Source organism: Erinaceus europaeus, chromosome 18 (assembly GCF_950295315.1).
Source record: "Erinaceus europaeus chromosome 18, mEriEur2.1, whole genome shotgun sequence".
Classification (NCBI taxonomy): domain Eukaryota; kingdom Metazoa; phylum Chordata; class Mammalia; order Eulipotyphla; family Erinaceidae; genus Erinaceus; species Erinaceus europaeus.
Genome location: NC_080179.1, coordinates 32241161 through 32258046, shown reverse-complemented (window position 1 = coordinate 32258046; position 16886 = coordinate 32241161). Strand labels below are relative to the sequence as shown.

Below are 16886 nucleotides of genomic sequence, written 5' to 3'. Positions count from 1 at the left end.
CATGCCTTAAGGACTTAGAGGAAGAGGAACAAAGGAACCGTAAAGCAACCAAAAGGGCAGAAGTCACTAAAATTAGAACAGAAATAAACAACATCGAAAATAAGAAAAACGGGGCCAGGTGGTGGTGCACCTGGTTGAGCGACATGTTAGAGTGAGAAAGAACCCACGTTCAAACCCCTGACCTGCAGGGGGAAAGCTTTGCAAGTGGTGAAGCAGGGCTGCAGGTGTCTCTCTATCTCCTCCTTCCCTCTCAGTTTCTAGCTGTTTCTAACCAATAAAGATAATAATAATAAAAATTTAATAAAAAAAAGAAAATAAGAGAAACATACAAAAGATCAATGAAGCCAAACGTTGGTTCTTTGAAAAATTAAACAAGACTGACAAACCCCTAGCCAGACTCACTAAACAAAAAAGGGAGAAGACTCAAATTAATAGAATTGTAAATGATAGAGGAAATATCACAACTGACACCACAGAAATCCAGAATATCATGCAAAACTTCTACAAAGAACTATACGCCACCAAGCTAGAGAATCTGGAAGAAATAGACAATTCCTAGAAACATATGTCCTTCCAAAACTGAACCAAGAAGAACTACAAAACCTAAACGCACCAATCACAGACAAAGAAATCAAAACCGTTATTAAGAATCTTCCCAACAACAAAAGTCCTGGACCAGAATGCTTCAAAAATTAATTCTATAAAACCTTCAGGAAACAGCTTCTGCACTGCTGGTGTGAATGTAAATTGGTCTGGAGAACTCTCACAAGGTTTGATATGGACCTTCCATATAACCCAGTAATTCCTCTCCTGGGGACATACCCCAAGGATTCCATAACACCCAACTAAAAAGATATGTGTGTACCTATGTTCATAGCAACACAATTCAAATTGCTAAAACCTGGAAGCAACCCAGGTGCCCAACAACAGATGAGTGGCTGAGAAAGCTGTGGTATATATACACAATGGAATACTATACAGCTATCAAGAACAATGAACCCACCTTCTCTGACCCATCTTGGACAGAGTTAGAAGGAATTATGTTCAGTGAGCTAAGTTAGAAAGATAAAGATGAGTATGGGATGATCCCACTCATCAACAGAAGTTGAGAAAGAAGATCAGAAAGGGAAACTAAAAGCAGGATCTGACTAAATTGAAAGTAGGGCACCAAAGTAAAAACCCTGAAGTGAGGGGTAGACAAGCGGCTTCCTGGGCCAGTGAGGGGTGGGGGTGGGTGGGTGCGATGAGTCTTTTGGTGGTGGGAATGGTGTTTATGTACACTCCTAGTAAAGTGTAGTCATATAAATCACTAATTAATATGATAGGGGAAATTTGATTGTGTGTATCAACCTTTTTAAAGCACAGAGTCTTTTTAATACATAGGCTGAGTCTTTGATATGTTGACTCTCTTACAAACCTAGACCAGGGAGAACAGAAGCAACTGTTGGCACAGCTATATACAAATAATGTCAAAGGACATAAATTATGGCGATGTTGTGTATGATACAGCAAATCCTAACAAAGGGATTTTCAAAGTTGCTAAATAATGTGATTACAGCAATAACTATCTATTGTCTTCTTAACCCTAAGACAGCAGGAACCTCCCGCTTCCTTTATAGAACCTATATTTCCCCCAGTCCTGGAACCTGTAGGGTGGGGCTCACTTTCCTGCATACTTCTCTCAATTCATACCAAATGATATTGCATCCACTGATCCCAACCTAATCAATGCAAGGAATGCCACCTCAGCATGCTTCACTTCAGACTGTGTCCAGAGACGTCAGGTGTGTAATGTTAACCCTTCACCCTCATTACTTGGGTGAGACCTTTCCTTTCATAGTATTCTCTAATTCCATTCCAGGTGGTTTACTTCCTAACAATGTGCCAAAACCTGGATATAGACCAGGCCCCATGAGATAGAGTGTATGCTTACATGTATCCTTAAATTAGGGCAAAATATGTACCTGAAGGCAAAAATACACAATAGTCTGCAGTGAGTCAGTATAAAGTTCCTAAAGAAATAGTATCTAATTAGACTTAGATACCCTCCTCACCTACTTCCTATTACAGTTCTCTCACTCATTCCGAAGCTAACCTTTGCAAGGACTGCAAAAGTTGAATAAGGGCAAGAGACTGGCATACTTTAATGATGATTCTCTAGTCCTTATAAGGCCACCCCATCAACTAGGGCCCTATTTGAAGAATCCTGAGAGTCCCAAACAGACATAATGGGCCTAGTCCTCAAATAAGTCCCTCTTCCCATTGTTACCAGTCATCTCTATCAGGAACAACAAAACAGACCCCTTTGTGGGCCCCTGTAGGACCTTGCCCTCAACTTGGATCAACAACGGTAGAGAATGTTCCATCCTCTAAAGGGAGGATGGAGAACATACTCTGTGCTACATCTGAGGAAGATAGGTTGATATTCAGGCAGCTTGAAATGTTCCTACTCACGACAACAGAATGTGAGCTTAGATCTACAGAGATGCAGAGGTCACATAGACATAAGCTAAATATGGGCCCCAGATCACATCAAATCAGTGGGGTTTACAGTAAAAAATATTTATACCCCTTTTCTATATTTGGGAACTACTCTCTTCCCTGATCCAGCCTATAGTAGGGTGTTGTAGAATGTTAGGCGGTAGAAGCAAACAAAATTGGCAGAGTTGACAATATTGGGAAGAGTAGAAAATAGATCTCCATTATTTCCCTAGGCCCATGAAATGCAACAGGTCTTTTTGTTGTTGTTTCTTTTCTCAAAAGTCACTTTTAGAGACTTCCAAATTAGCTCATGGCAGTGAGACGGTTCACTTGTATTTGGAGTTAGTTCCAAATTCAGATGGTTCACTTGAAGTTAGAGTTAGCTCCACATCCAGATGTTTCACTTGAATTTGGAGTTAGCTTCAAATTCGGACATGGTGGAACAGGTTGTCTAGAATGCACTGGAAAAATACCTAGGAATATAAGCAGTTTACTGTTCTGGGGTGTAGTAGCTTAGAGTGTTGGATTTGTGGCCTCCAAAATGGCAAATTACTGCTAACATCTCAGAAATATGTTTTATTAATCATGTGTGCATGTGCATGTTTGCCTCTGAGTCATGGATCTGCACAATTCCACTGCTCTGCCATTAATTGAGCTCGGTGCCATGCATTGTCTCCTAAGTGATGCCTGGGACTTAAACCCTGTCAACTGTGCATGGTAAAGTGAGTACTTTAAAGCAGAGATCTACTGGGTGAACAATCTTGTAGCTACTGCTCGTTTAATATACACTGGAGGTGGTGGCTGAGAGTTTGTAAGAGGTCAGCAGTTCTACTGGGCTCTCAGAGGAAAGCTTTGGGAGAGTAATGTCAGTCTGGAGTTCATTTTATCTTTTCTTCCTTATATTCATTTTACAACCTCTTTACCTTCCCAAGTTTGTTTCTTCTCTTCTTTTTGCTATCCTCTCATTTTCTTGTATCTTTCTGAATTTCACTTCCATATTATCCCAGTTTAAACTGTGCTTCACTTTTGCCATGTCACATCCACAGGGATGTAAGCACATTTCCTGCAGGCAAATTAATGGCATCACAAAAGGCTTTATTTTTATAGAGAGCTCTTATCTTGAATGACTTCTGTTTCTTTTTTCTTTCTTTCTTCCTTTCTTTCTTTCTCTCTTTCTTTCTTTTTTTTGTGTCAACAACTAATGTTCTTTTATTTTTATTTATTTGTTATTGGATAGAGACAGAAATTGAGAGAGAAGGTGGAGATAGAGAAGAAGAGAGAGAGATACCTGCAGACCTGCTTCACTGCCTATGAAATGACTCCCCTGCAGGTGGGTAGCTGGGGGCTTGAACCAGGATCCTAACCAGTCCTTGAGTTTTGTGCTACATGCGCTTAACCCGTTGCACTACTGCTCGACTCCCATGACTTCTGTTTCTTGACTTATGGGTTTTATCTTCTTCTGGGGAAAGTAGGAAGAGCACCTTCCTTCCCAGTGCAGACTCCCATATAAAGCAAAAAAATGAGGTTGGGGGTAGGGAGGTGGGGTAGTATGGACAAGGCTAAAGGATCAGTTTGACTAACAGGTTAGGGTAAGGGATGGGATATTGATTACATACAGGAAATTCGAAGGCACTTTATAACTGTGGAAATTATGCTAATTACTGTGTTCATTATATTCTAATTCTGGATATGTTTGATTACTTTTTTTTTCTTTGCACACTTTAAAGCTACTGCACAGACATTAGAAGACACAAAGATGGCATGATATGCTTTCAGTCCTTAAGGGACTTTTTTGTGGATAGAAAGAGAAATACAATTGACAATATTACAAAGAAAAGTAATAAGAGAATTATCTAAATAAAGAGCTTTGGGAGTTGAGGGAGCAGAGATGACATATAAACCCTTTCTCTTGAGATTCTTGTCATTTCCACATTGCCAACGAGTTCCTTTTATACTGATCAGAATTCACTTCAAAGCAGTTGCTTTTCTCACTGGTTCTTCTGCCTTCTGAGAGATGGAACTGTTATGCAGACAAATGAAGTCTTTGGTACCTCTGCTCCTGCCAGAATTGGACTGGAAACAGATGCCCAAGGAGCTATTGTTCTTTTGTCACTCCTGAAAATGTTGGCATGTGTAATTAAGAAGTGTTTTCCTTTGTTTTAATCAAGCAGGATGTAGGGAACTTTCCCAATTTTATGTTGACTTCTTTATCCTAAGTCAAGTGTTCTCCACAAGCCAGACTGGGGATTTACAAACACCTGTGCATTTTTCTCACAACCTCTGCTATATCTTAAGAACTTGATAAGTGGAAATCTGAGTAAGCATCCCATCATATCTATTTTGTGGCATTGTACTTTGACATATGCCTTGAGACTATGAGTACTGATTCTAAGCTCCTTGCTTATTTTTAAAAACTACTAAAAGGAACTTCTTTCACTGTTGATACGTGCATGAAACTTTTTTCAGTTCTATAAAGATTTTTTTGTTTTGACTTTCATTCTTCAAAGTTACTCCTCCTTTGCTCTTTTTTTTTTTTTTTTAATTTTTGTTTTATCCCACTTCCCTCTGGTCTGAACAGTCACAATCACCCTCACCCTCATCCCAGGGTTTTTACTTTGGTGCCCTACTCCAAATTCAGTCAAATCCTGCTTTGAGTTTCCCTTTCTGTTATTGTTTCTCAACTTCTGTTTATGAGTGGCATCATCCCATACTCATCTTTGTCTTTCTGATTTAGCTCATTTAACATAATTACTTCTAGCTCTATCCAAGATGGGTCTTGGGGTTAACACCCATGGCTTAAAAGCCAATGCTCTTTGGCAAATTGATTTCACCCACTTACCCAACTTTGGCAAACAAAAATATGTGTTTGTCTCAACTGATACCTTCTCTAAGTTTGTGTGGGCTGCAGCTCAGATGGGAGAAAGCTCAAAAAAGCTTATAAGCCATATGCTCTCCTGTTTTGTTGTAATGGGCATACCTCTTCAACTTAAAACAATGTAAATGCTTTTACCAGCAAACAATTTAAAGACTTTTGTTCCCTCTGGAACATTACTCACACTACAGGCATTCCCTATAACCCTCAGGGACAAGGCATTGTTGAGAGTGCTCATCAAACCCTTAAGGCTCAATTAAATAAAGAAAAAGGGGGAATATACCCCCAATATCCAGCTGGCAAAAGCCTTAACTACATTAAACCTCTTTAATATTTACAAAAATTCGAACCAACCTCCTATTATTCTTCACTGGCAAACACCATCCAACCTCCCAGCTATTAAGTCAAATGGAAAGACCCACTCTATGAAATTTGGAAAGGGATGACCCCCTATTGACCATGGGAAGGGGTTTTTCATTTGTGTTTCCACAGTATTACTCAAAACCTGTCTGGCTTCCTGCCTGCCATGTCCAGCAATGCCCTCAAGATGGCACAGCTATCCCTTCTTCTTCTAGCATTTGCCACAGCTATCCCTGAAGAACAAGAAACATTGCAAGAGGATTAGGTGCAAGACACACTCCAGGACCCAGAATGTGACATGATGGGACCTGGAAAACCTGGTTTAGAAAGCCCAAAAAACAAAACCTCCCTACTGCTTCTCTCTCCCCCATTATTCTCTCTGAATATCTTAAGCTTGCTGTCTGCCCCCTCTGCTTCCAGATATGTTTTGTAAGTGAATGAGTTGAATGACTGAATTTTTTGTAGGACCCATTTTTCTCAGAGTACTCTGAAACTTAATTGACCTTATATGGAAACGCCAGATGTGGCAGAGGTTTCTGGAGACATCCAAAAACAGTCCTAAAAACTTTTGGTTTTTCCTCTTTTGATTTTTTTTTTTTTTTTACATCTTGGAATAAATGTGAAACGTTTAGTCTTGAAAACTGTGTAAGTAAAAATGGTTCAACTAAGACAGTACAGGATATGTCTTTGCAACAAAAGTTTTTCTCCTCTTGTGTGTTATAGACTACATGTTTATATGTGTGTTTGAAGTTTGGTAAACATTAACTTCAAGGTTAAAAGTGTAACTTTGAAGCTACATTCTTACCAGGCAAAGTTAAACGAAGGCATTTTCAACATGATTCTTATAAAGGTAAAATTAATTTGCTAAAGTAACTGAGTATTTAAGGTAAGAGTCTAAATATTTAACATGACAATGCATCATCTCCAAAATTAAAATACAAATTCTCTACACAGGACATTTTTGGAGGGCCCCCAAAAATGTCCTGTGAACTGATCTTGTGGAAATTAATCCACAACAAATCTGGCATCAACCTGGCATTGTAAATGTTCTAAGAAACATTGTCACTAATGTGTGTTAACTCTCTAAGTACCCTGAGTTTGTTTAAAGTTTAAAGTAAAAATTAGTTAAAAATCAATATACTTTAACAAAATTTGGTTATAAAGGTATTTAAACCAATTCTAATCATCCAGTTATCAATTATAGTAAACTTATAACTTGTTACAAGTTTTATACTCACAAGTAAAATGATTACAGCTATGTCAAGCCTTCACATGAAGAACCAACTGCTCATATGGAAACCCTGAAACCATCTGAACCCCTGACCTCTGACATCACCCACAAGATGGCATGACAATGCCCCAGAAACCCACGATGTGACCTGGCACAATCTGAGAACCTGACTCACAGAGTCCAAGGACAAAACTTTCCTACTGCCTTTCTCTCACCCATCACTGTCTGCCCTTTCTGCTTCACCTGTCACCTTTTGATGGTTTCAGCTCACGCTCTACAGAAAAGCAAAATTCTGGTGGCTGTCTTCCCCCATCAAAATAAGATGTATGGTGTTTCTTCCCTTGTTCATTGGCATTGGACTGACACTTCTATTGGACTTGCTGGTGGAGCTCTTGGACACTCCCTTTACACTGCTGGACTTCTCAAGGACTGACTGTAGCAGTCCATGGACTTCACAGCTGTCTCAGGACTCTGCAATGCCAGATCACCCCTCTCACCCGTTGGCCTATCAAGCCCTCACTCCTCCTCCTATCAGGCAGCGCTCCCTGCCACCCATCAGGCAGCCCCTGCCCTCTCAGCCTGCCAGGCCTCCTCTTGGCCTCATGCTGGCCCTTGCTACTCTTACTTATCACTCTCTGTCTTATTCCAGTTCACGATATCATTCAGGTTTCTGCCCAAAAGGTTTCTGTTCACCCCTACACTGCTATTCCTCTGACAGAAAAGGAGTCTTTTACAGACACTGACCCATTTAAATATGGCCATTAGATAAAAAGAAATAGGGAGATGTCGGAAAATTGTGAGGATGTGGTTGAGTTTGGCAGGGCTTGACCTGAGGAGTGTGTCTTTCCTGTCAGTCTCTCTCTCTACCAAGAGTTTGAGCAAGGAGGGAGAGTAGTAACCCCAGAGGTGTGCCTTGTCCTATCAGACTCCCTGCCTCACAAAGCACCCCACATTCCTGATACTACTATGGTCATTAGATAAAAAGGGGGAGATGTCAGGAATTAAGCCAGCTCCCCCTGCTCCACCCTGCATTCCTGATACTATGGCCTATTTACATAATCAGTTTTGCCTGAAAGATCCCCACCCATTCCATTCCTTTGATCTATCTTCTTTCTACCTTGAGACCCTCCCTGCCTGCAGGGTAACACTAATCCCACCAGTTAAAACCCTCGAAACAGTTGCTAAGGAAGTTTCCACCTTCCCAGTCTACTTCTGCCTTTCTCCACCCCCTTTACTAGCCATTTCCGTTTCCGACTTGCCACTTCCAGTTCTATCCTATAAAAGTGTTGTCTCTGTGGTCAATAAAGACATTGCATTATCTTGCACCATGAGTTCAAGACTCTGTCTCCTGCATCGCTGATTGAGTAGCAGCCCAGGCTGGCTCCAGTCAAGTTGTCTCCAACCCAGAGAGTACACGCCCGGGAAGAGGCACCCCCACGCTAGCAGGCTGGGAGTGTGAATTGACCTGTCAAAGCCCATGTTCACCAGGGAAAGCAATTACAGAAGCCAGACCTTCCACCTTCTGTACCCCATAATGACCCTAGGTCCATACTCCCAAAGGGATAAAGAATAGGAAAGCTATCAGGGGAGGAGAGGGGATATGGATTTCTGGTGGTGGGAATTGTGTGGAGTTGTACCCCTCTTATTCGGTGTTTTTTGTCAGTGTTCCTTTTGATAAATAAAAATTAAAAGAGAGAAAGAAAGAATGAATGACAGACTGGTCCTGAAATGAGTGCAACCTGCAATGTTCCCAGCTGTGACCATGAACTGCAAGCTCGGACCAATAGGGACTTAGAGGTTACACAGGCTCTGTTGTTAAATATAAATATAAATATAAATGTAGGCCCCGAGTCAGATAGAGGGAGGTCATTATTTTAGCCACAAACCCCCCCACCCCCCAAGAACAGGAGCTATTCTCTGTCCTAATCCAAATTTCTAGCCCTTTTCTCTACTCTGATACCATTCCCTTAGACAATATTCTTACCCACCTCTCTGCAGGTGGGGAGCCAGGATCCTTACACCAGTCCTTGCACTTTGCACCAAGTGTGCTTAACCTGCAGCGCTACAGCCCGACCCCAAGTGTGTCTGTTTTTGTTCCAGTACTAGGCAATTTTGATTACAATGGTCCTATGATAGTTTGAGATCTAGAAGTATGATGCCTCTAGTTGTTATTTTTCCCAAGATTGTTTTTGGCTATTCTAGGTATTTTCTGGTTCCATATTAATGTTCATAGCTTTTGTTCTAGTCTCTTAAGAAATAGTGGGCCTCAAATAGAACAGCAATGGTAAGAACTGTCCTATTCTCTGAAGACAGGCAGGGTCAACCTACTCTGCTACTCAACAAAGACTGGTCATGAAATGAGTGCAATCTAGAATGTTTCCGGCTATGAACATGGACTGTGAGCTCAGACTGACTGGGACTCAGAGAGGTTACACAGGCTCCTGAGGCTCCTGTGCTAAATATGAATAGGTGTGGGCCCTAGGTCATATCAACGAGGTTAACAGTTAATGGTATTTATGTACTTTCTTCGTATTTGGGAGCTACTCTGTAGCCTAATTCAGCTTTCTAGTCCTATTCTCAACTCTGACATCATCTTTCTAGACAACACTTTTATCCCACCTGCATGTTAGCTATCAGGCTTAGGCAAAAATTAATAAAGTCATGGGCTCCTTGGAATATATTCCTAATAGAATATTCTAAAATAGAATTCCTAGTTTCTTCCTCTATGAAGACCCTTAATTCCATCTGCTCTATTCTATTAAACAATTTGTCTTGCTTTATATCATGTTGCCTATCAGCCACTGAGGTGCAGATGCTACCATGATGCCACATCCTAATGTCCCTAGGAAGACTACCTCACCAATGTGTCCTGGAACCTCCAGAGCTTTACTCCACTAGAGAAAGAGAGAAACAGGTTGGGTGTATGGATCGACTTGCCAATGTACATGTTCAGCAAAGACACAGTTATAGAAGCCAGCTCTTTCACCTTCTGCATCCCATAAAGAATTTTGGTTCCACACTCGCAGAGGGATAAAGAATAGTGAAGCTTTCCAGTGGAGGGGATGGGATATAGAACTCTGGTGGTGGTTTAAGTGTATGGAATTGTACCCATTATTTTAAAATCTTGTTAATAATTATTGAAACACTAATGAAAATAAAAATATATTATTTCCCCCAGAAGTGGTGAAATTACACGTGAAGCCTTGCCTTCAAAACATGTTTTCCATTATGTGTTAAAATACTTTGTGTGTTGGGGGTGGTTCTATAGGTTTATGAATTTCAGCAAGTATGTAGATTTGTAACCACCAGTCAGGATATGAAATGTTTTCCCTACACTAGGAAAGAAGAAAGCCTTCCTGTGCTATTCTTCTATCGTCATACCCCATCATACCCCGCCCCTTAACTCTTGCTAGTCACTGATAACCTCTTACTTCTGTATTTACAAGAATGGAAAGGACAACTAATTTTTTTGGCATATCATTTTGCAAGACTAGGGTTGGTGGGTGGAAACAATTTTACAAATTGTTCTTTAAAAAAAAGCCAGTTTGCTGGTTGATGTGGATGATGCCTGCACTTACAATGATGTAGCTTCAGAGATACTACAGCATAGGAGCATAGGATATACTGGTGGAGTCTTATTTATGACCTGTATCTTGTACACATGAACAAGCAAGCAAATGACCTAGATCAACTGTCATTCTGAGTCACATTAGCAAAATAATGAGAATTAGTTTGTATCAGTTTCCCCCCCCCTTTAACTTTGAGCAGTCTAGAGACATACTACGACTGTTTTCTCAGAACCATTAGGTCTGGCAAAGTTTTTGTGTAATTCTCACTCTCTCCAACACACACACACTCCCAACACTCTGTAAATCTTAAAAAGTCGTTTAAGAGACTCCTCAGGCTGAGCAACACTGTTCTTGATAAGGGAGTTACCAATTTCCAGCAACAGTGATTGTCTATTTCAGTTCTAAGGACTTAACTCCCCACTCAAACACCCAATTATCCCTGGTACAGTTGTCCAAGGATTCCAAATCTCCACAGGTAGCCCTCCTGCTCTGACCTTTACTTGCCAGTATTTGGGTGAGGGAATAGGGCGGTAGCGCAGCAGGTTAAGTGCACGTGGTGCAAAGTGCAAGGACTGGCAGAAGGATCCCCGTTTGAGCCCTGGGTCCCCACCTGCAGGGGAGTCGCTTCACAGGTGGTAAAGCAGGTCTGCAGGTGTCTTTCTCTCCCCCCTCCCCCGTCTTCCCTTCCTCTCTCCATTTCTCTCTGTCCTATCCAACAACGATGACATCAAGGGCAACAAAAGGGAATAAATAAATATGAAAAAAAAAGAGGTGAAATAGCAAGCAAGTAGACCTAAAAAAAAAAAAGGCACCATAAAATACTTATATACCTTTCCCATACTTGGGAGCTACTCTCTGCCCTGAACCAACTTTCTGGCCCTATTTCCAACTGACACTATCTCCCCAGATAATATCTTTGGTCCACCTGCATGCTGTTAGCTGTTGTGCTCTGGCAAAAATTAGTAAAGTCATGGCCCCACTAGAATATATCTAAAATAGATCTATTAGCTTTTCCAAAACTGAGAACCCCCAATTCATTTGTTATATTCTTGACTTTAGGTTCCAGATTATTTAACAATTTGCTTTTTATCTTAGTGCTTTTTTAGCCACCAAGTTGCAGATGCTACCATGATGCCAACCTGACTGCCTTGGACAGAGGACCTGCCCCACTAGAGAAAGATACAGACAGGCTGGGAGTGTGGATTGACCGGCCAATGCCCATGCTCAGTGGGGAAGCAATTACAGAAGCCAGACCTTCCACCTTCTGCACCCCAAAATGGCCTTGGGTCCATGCTCCCAGGGGGATAAAAAATTGGAAAGCTACGGAACTCTGGTGGTGGGAATGTACCCCTTATCCTATGGTTTTGTCGATATTTTTTCATCTTATAAACAAGTAACAGTAAAAAATAAAAAAAAATTTCTCTGTCCCTATAAAGACCGAGAGCTTGTACACAGGAGACTCTGGAATCACATCACAGGATTGAAACTCTATAGCTTCTGGAGTTTATCCCACACAAAGGGATGGGCACATGGCAGCACTGCTCTTCAGCTGTGTGCAAAACTCCCCACTGAAAATGGCGTAGGGCACTCACCTTGAAGCCCTGATTCCCCACTGCCTTCTGGCATAGCTGCCCTGTGGTGCTCCTGCATTCCCAGCGATGACTGAGGGGCATTATCTCATCATGTTACTATTCAAGGGGTAGAAATTGCCCAGCTCTTCTTAAGCCCTGACCACTTGAGTTTTCCTCCCACTTCCACATACTGTTCTCTGGGACTTTTTAAAGGTGTTAGGTGGGAGGACTGATGATAAAATCTGTGACAGGGATGGCTGGTGATAGGAAACTAAAAGGTAACTGGTTGTTTTGTTTTTGGCTACTCTAAAGAAATGACGAAACAATTAGTCATACATCTAAACATGTATTAAGCCCTCACTCGGCTGGGAGGAAATGCAATTTGCCCAACTTTTAATCAGTAGTTGTGAAGGTCAACTGCACATGGAATTCTGGCTCCTACAGCTTTACTTAGTGCCACCACTCATGACAGGCATGGATGATAGGGAGACTCTGAGATTCCTATCCAACCCTGTTTGCTCATACCAGCATGTCAGATAGCTTCTTCCTTGCCTTCTACCCAAGAATTCCTTGACAAAGCAGAGTTCTAAGGCCCTCCTAGAAATTATAAAAGGAAATTAGAAATTAGAAAAGAAAATTCTGATTCCTATTGATTACCCAACTAGACACAACCTTTTGCAAAGCAAGGCTTAAGCCCAAAGGTACCACAATTCTTTTCATATGTAAGAGTTCTTTGTTAACTACTCTTATCACTCTAGATTGTTCATCCCTTTTGCATAGTTGGTAGAGGGGCTCTTGAGAAGGCAGCAGTTTCTGTGTGAAGGGAGCCAGTAATGCTCCCAAGATTTAAGGGACAAAATCTTAAAAACACTACAACCAAATTAAGTTCAACGAAAGTCAATGTGCCTAAGAGTACAGTTTCTTTCCTGTTTTTGGTAGCTGGTTATATTACTGGTCACTGGAGCACACTAGGAAGTGTGAGACTGGAAGCGAAAATGAGGCCATACAGCTTTTGTTCTTGCAGTCTGTGCATATCAAAGGGAGGTTACAGTCCTCTTCAGCCTGACATAGTTCCATTGGAAGCATTGGTCATCACCAAAGGTCTTTGTTTCCTTTTCTGAAACAGATGTTGAGCATAAGAGCACTCCTAGCTCTAACAGGTCAAGTGTTCAAAATTTCGCATTGTCTACACTGCAAAGAAATGTACAGATGGGCAGTGGAGATTCTTCTTGTCGATTTCTTTCACCACTATGACAGTTACAGTGCTGCAGAATACTGTACAACTATACTAAAAAATGCAGTGTGCTATGGGTAAAAGGGAGTTCAATTTTCTGTATCAAGTGCCTTACAAAAATACTCAAGGACAGAGGGAATCCCCCGCTGCTCCCATAATGATATACTTACTGGAACCTTCTATTGGGGACAGTTAAATGAGGTCATGCACAGTTAAGATCATTTTGAAATCCTTACCAGTATGTTTCATTATCAGAGATGGAACACTGTCTTCACTCCATACTCCTTGCTGGGCACAGTGAAAGGGTAGAAGTAAGGGAGGGAGAAGGGACTGGATTGTTAAATGCTTAGAAACACAGAAGGTGAATTTGAACTTAGATGAAATGTGCCTGAAGGGTAGTATCTCTGTTCTTTATATACAACTTTTAAAATAGCCACGGGGGGGGGGGGGGTACAGAAAGGCTTTTCTGATTTTTTTCAGGGAAATTTATTTTGAAAATAATGTTACACTTGAAATATTTCTCAAAACTTTCAAACCATTCTACTAAGATGAAAGAGATTAGAAATTAAAATTAAGAATTCATTTAATCCACTTAAAGAACTGACAGGAAAAATTAAATTTCAGATGTTTTTTATTCAAAGGTTCTCAAAAGAAATAAAACAGAAAAAGCTAACAATCTGATCAAATGTACAGTTCAAAAATGTCTTTTGGTGTTTAACAACAAGTCCTAGGAAAGAAAACTACAGTTATCTTGAACCGGACAAATAAGTTACCACTGGCAAGTTTGTGGCACTAGTAAAACAAAAATAAAAAATTAACTCTCTTGATCATATAGATATCTCTATGAAAATCTTTTTTTTTCAATCTGTACAAAAGGTCTTTCTTCATAAATTAATTTTTTTTTATAATTTAATGGCTGTCTACTATGTGATGTTTAACTGATTTTTCTTTTTTATGTACAGAGGTTATGTTTCCCAAATCTTACCCAGACAAGTATGGCACTTAGTTCAGACATTTCTAGCAGCAGATTTATCCTCCTCTTGAACTGAGCAATCAAATTTCTGTCTTAACTAATGCAAAAAGTATCAAGTAGTGAGAGATCCAGGTTTACAAATGTACTAGGTACAAGGAGGGTGCTGCATTCAGTCTGGACTTTCACAAAGCAGTAATGTTCCAGGGAGCATAGAACCAATAATACCACAACTTTAAAAAAGGAAATAAAAGCAAAAACAAAACACATTTCTCTTATGACTATGTAATTTTCGCTAGAATCTAAACTTCTCAGAGCAGCAAGGACTTTTGAAACTATGAAATGTCACTGACATCTATAATCAAATACAAGCATAAAAATTTAAGAACTAAAAAATACTTGAAAGAAATAACTGCTCAGTCCTAGCTCCTGAGCTAGGAAGATTTGGTCTGTGGAAACAGGGAGGGCCAGCAACCTGTCCCAGCACAAAAGAAAATAGACTCTGAGGTAGATAACTGATCACACACAGTTGACCAGACAAGTACACAGTTTTGGAAGACAACTTAATTTACCATTGCTTTTCAAACATATGCAATTGCCTTAAAAAAAAAAAAGAGCTTTAATAACAGTGAATTATCTTCTATGTACTAAAATAGAAGTAACTGTGTATTTATGAATCAGGAATTTCATAGTTTCAAAACTGGTTTTTCTTTACACTTAACACTTGTAGTGATGATGTAAAGTGTGGCACTGCTTGGATCCAAATCTTCCTTCATGCTTTTTTGTTTGTGTTGTGTCCATACATCAATTAAAATTATAAAACCTAAATGCAAAGGTACAAAAAAGGCACATTCTCCTAACCGTAAACTGGTCCGGCAAAATAAAGAGCACAGAAGATGTGATGCTGAGATAAGTTGGAGCTACTGGTTACTGGCTCTTCGGTCTTTGGTGAAGTTACCTTTAAAAGTGCCAAGTCATCTTTATTCCTCCAATTGAAGTAAGAGAGAGAGAGAGAGCTAGTAGCCAATCATTTGCTTCTATTCATACCTCAGCTTATGTTTGAAGATAAATCCTTTTTAGCTTTTGACATTTTGTTGCAATAGCAACATGTTTCTGTTTGCCAGATCTTAGGCATCATTCTCATTCTAATGCACTATCTTTAGTTAGTATAAAGGAAGGACAAAAACATTTGGTGACTCCCCACCGCCGCCCCCCAACCCCCACCCTAGTGCTACCTACACTAATCTAGAACATCAAGTTAGTTTTTTTTTTCCTGAAAAAAGGCAAAAAAAGACTTTACATTGCATCATACAGCAGATATCCTAAATCAGTCAAACTATCAGAGGAAACTGTTGGCATACAGCCTTACAAACAATTTACCCTATTAAAAGTTCCCCAGTCAGAAAATGTGTTTCACACAAAAACATTTTTCCCTTCTTGCATTTCACTAACTTACACATTATGTGAAAAATTATTAAAAACACCTACTACATATTTTAAAAAGCCAAAATTTCAGCAACTTTTATTGACTATCTTTTAAAAGCCCTATGCTGCTGTTTTACAAGGCATAATAGACCAGCTCATTTGGTCAAAGCATTCTACATCATTAGTTCAAACTAACTTTTACTGAAACAGCTACAGCATCAAAAGAGTTAAGGCAAATTGGAATTCATAGAAAAGGATAAGACACTTCACACTACGCTGAAATAAAAACAGGAAGCTAAGAAAAGAGACACTGACAGCAACACTGAATTTACAGCAACACTCGCACTGCAAGCACAGAACACCATGGGTGAAGTCAGACTATTTAAACCTCTGAAAGCCCATTTCATACAGCTGAAAAAAAAAACAAAAACAAAACAAAACACAAAACACAAATTTAACAAAACCACAAGAATCTGGTCATGCACCTGGATGAGTCTTCATGGTCTTTGTGCATACCCAGAAAATTGAAGTTTGCTTTTTTTTTTCTTCTTTTTTTTCCTGTTTTTTTTTTCTTTTTCTTTCTTTCTTTTTTTTTTTTGCATCATAACATTTGATAAAAATCTTTTGTTTTTGTTTTCTTACTAAAATAAACCTGTTCGGGGAACAGCTACTAGATGAATTTAAGGGTTTTATGCACCTTATAGAACTTATAGCAAAAATAGTTTTAGTTGATTTCATTATAAATAACGTTTTCAAGAACCTGTGCAAAACTGTCAATAATTTCCTAAAGCACAAATGATCAGAAAAATCCATGATTGTTCAGCCTTTAACACCTTTCTTCATGTTAAGAACACCCTTCTGTACATCTGGAAGAGAAAAATAAAACACATGCTTTTGTACACTTGGTATAAAACTAGAGGACTTTGTAATCTTTTCTGCCTAAGACACACACACATGCTTTTGAGAAAGGTGGCAGACGAAATACAAGCAAACTCTGAGCTTCACTCTAGAGTCTGCCTTTCAGACTGGAGCCTCTATCATTCAGAACTCCCTGTGTATCTGAGTTCTAAATTGTTTTACCCCAATTTGCATTGTAAACTAAAAAGTTTTGGGGTTTCTGATTCAAATGAACTGAGAATTCATATATAGGCTGATCTATATTAAATTCATTGT

General features: G+C 39.7%; 1 protein-coding gene across 7 annotated transcripts in view; it reads right to left on the bottom strand.

The window, feature by feature from the left end:
- Positions 1-13931: 13931 nt before the first annotated feature.
- Positions 13932-16886, bottom strand: part of RBMS1 (RNA binding motif single stranded interacting protein 1) — a 277109-nt gene continuing 274154 nt past the window's right edge. For all 7 annotated transcript variants that reach the window (XM_060177877.1, XM_016188449.2, XM_007523777.3 and 4 more), the window contains one exon: positions 13932-16579. The gene's annotated coding sequence lies outside the window, so the exon portion shown is untranslated. The remainder of the gene's footprint in view (positions 16580-16886) is intronic.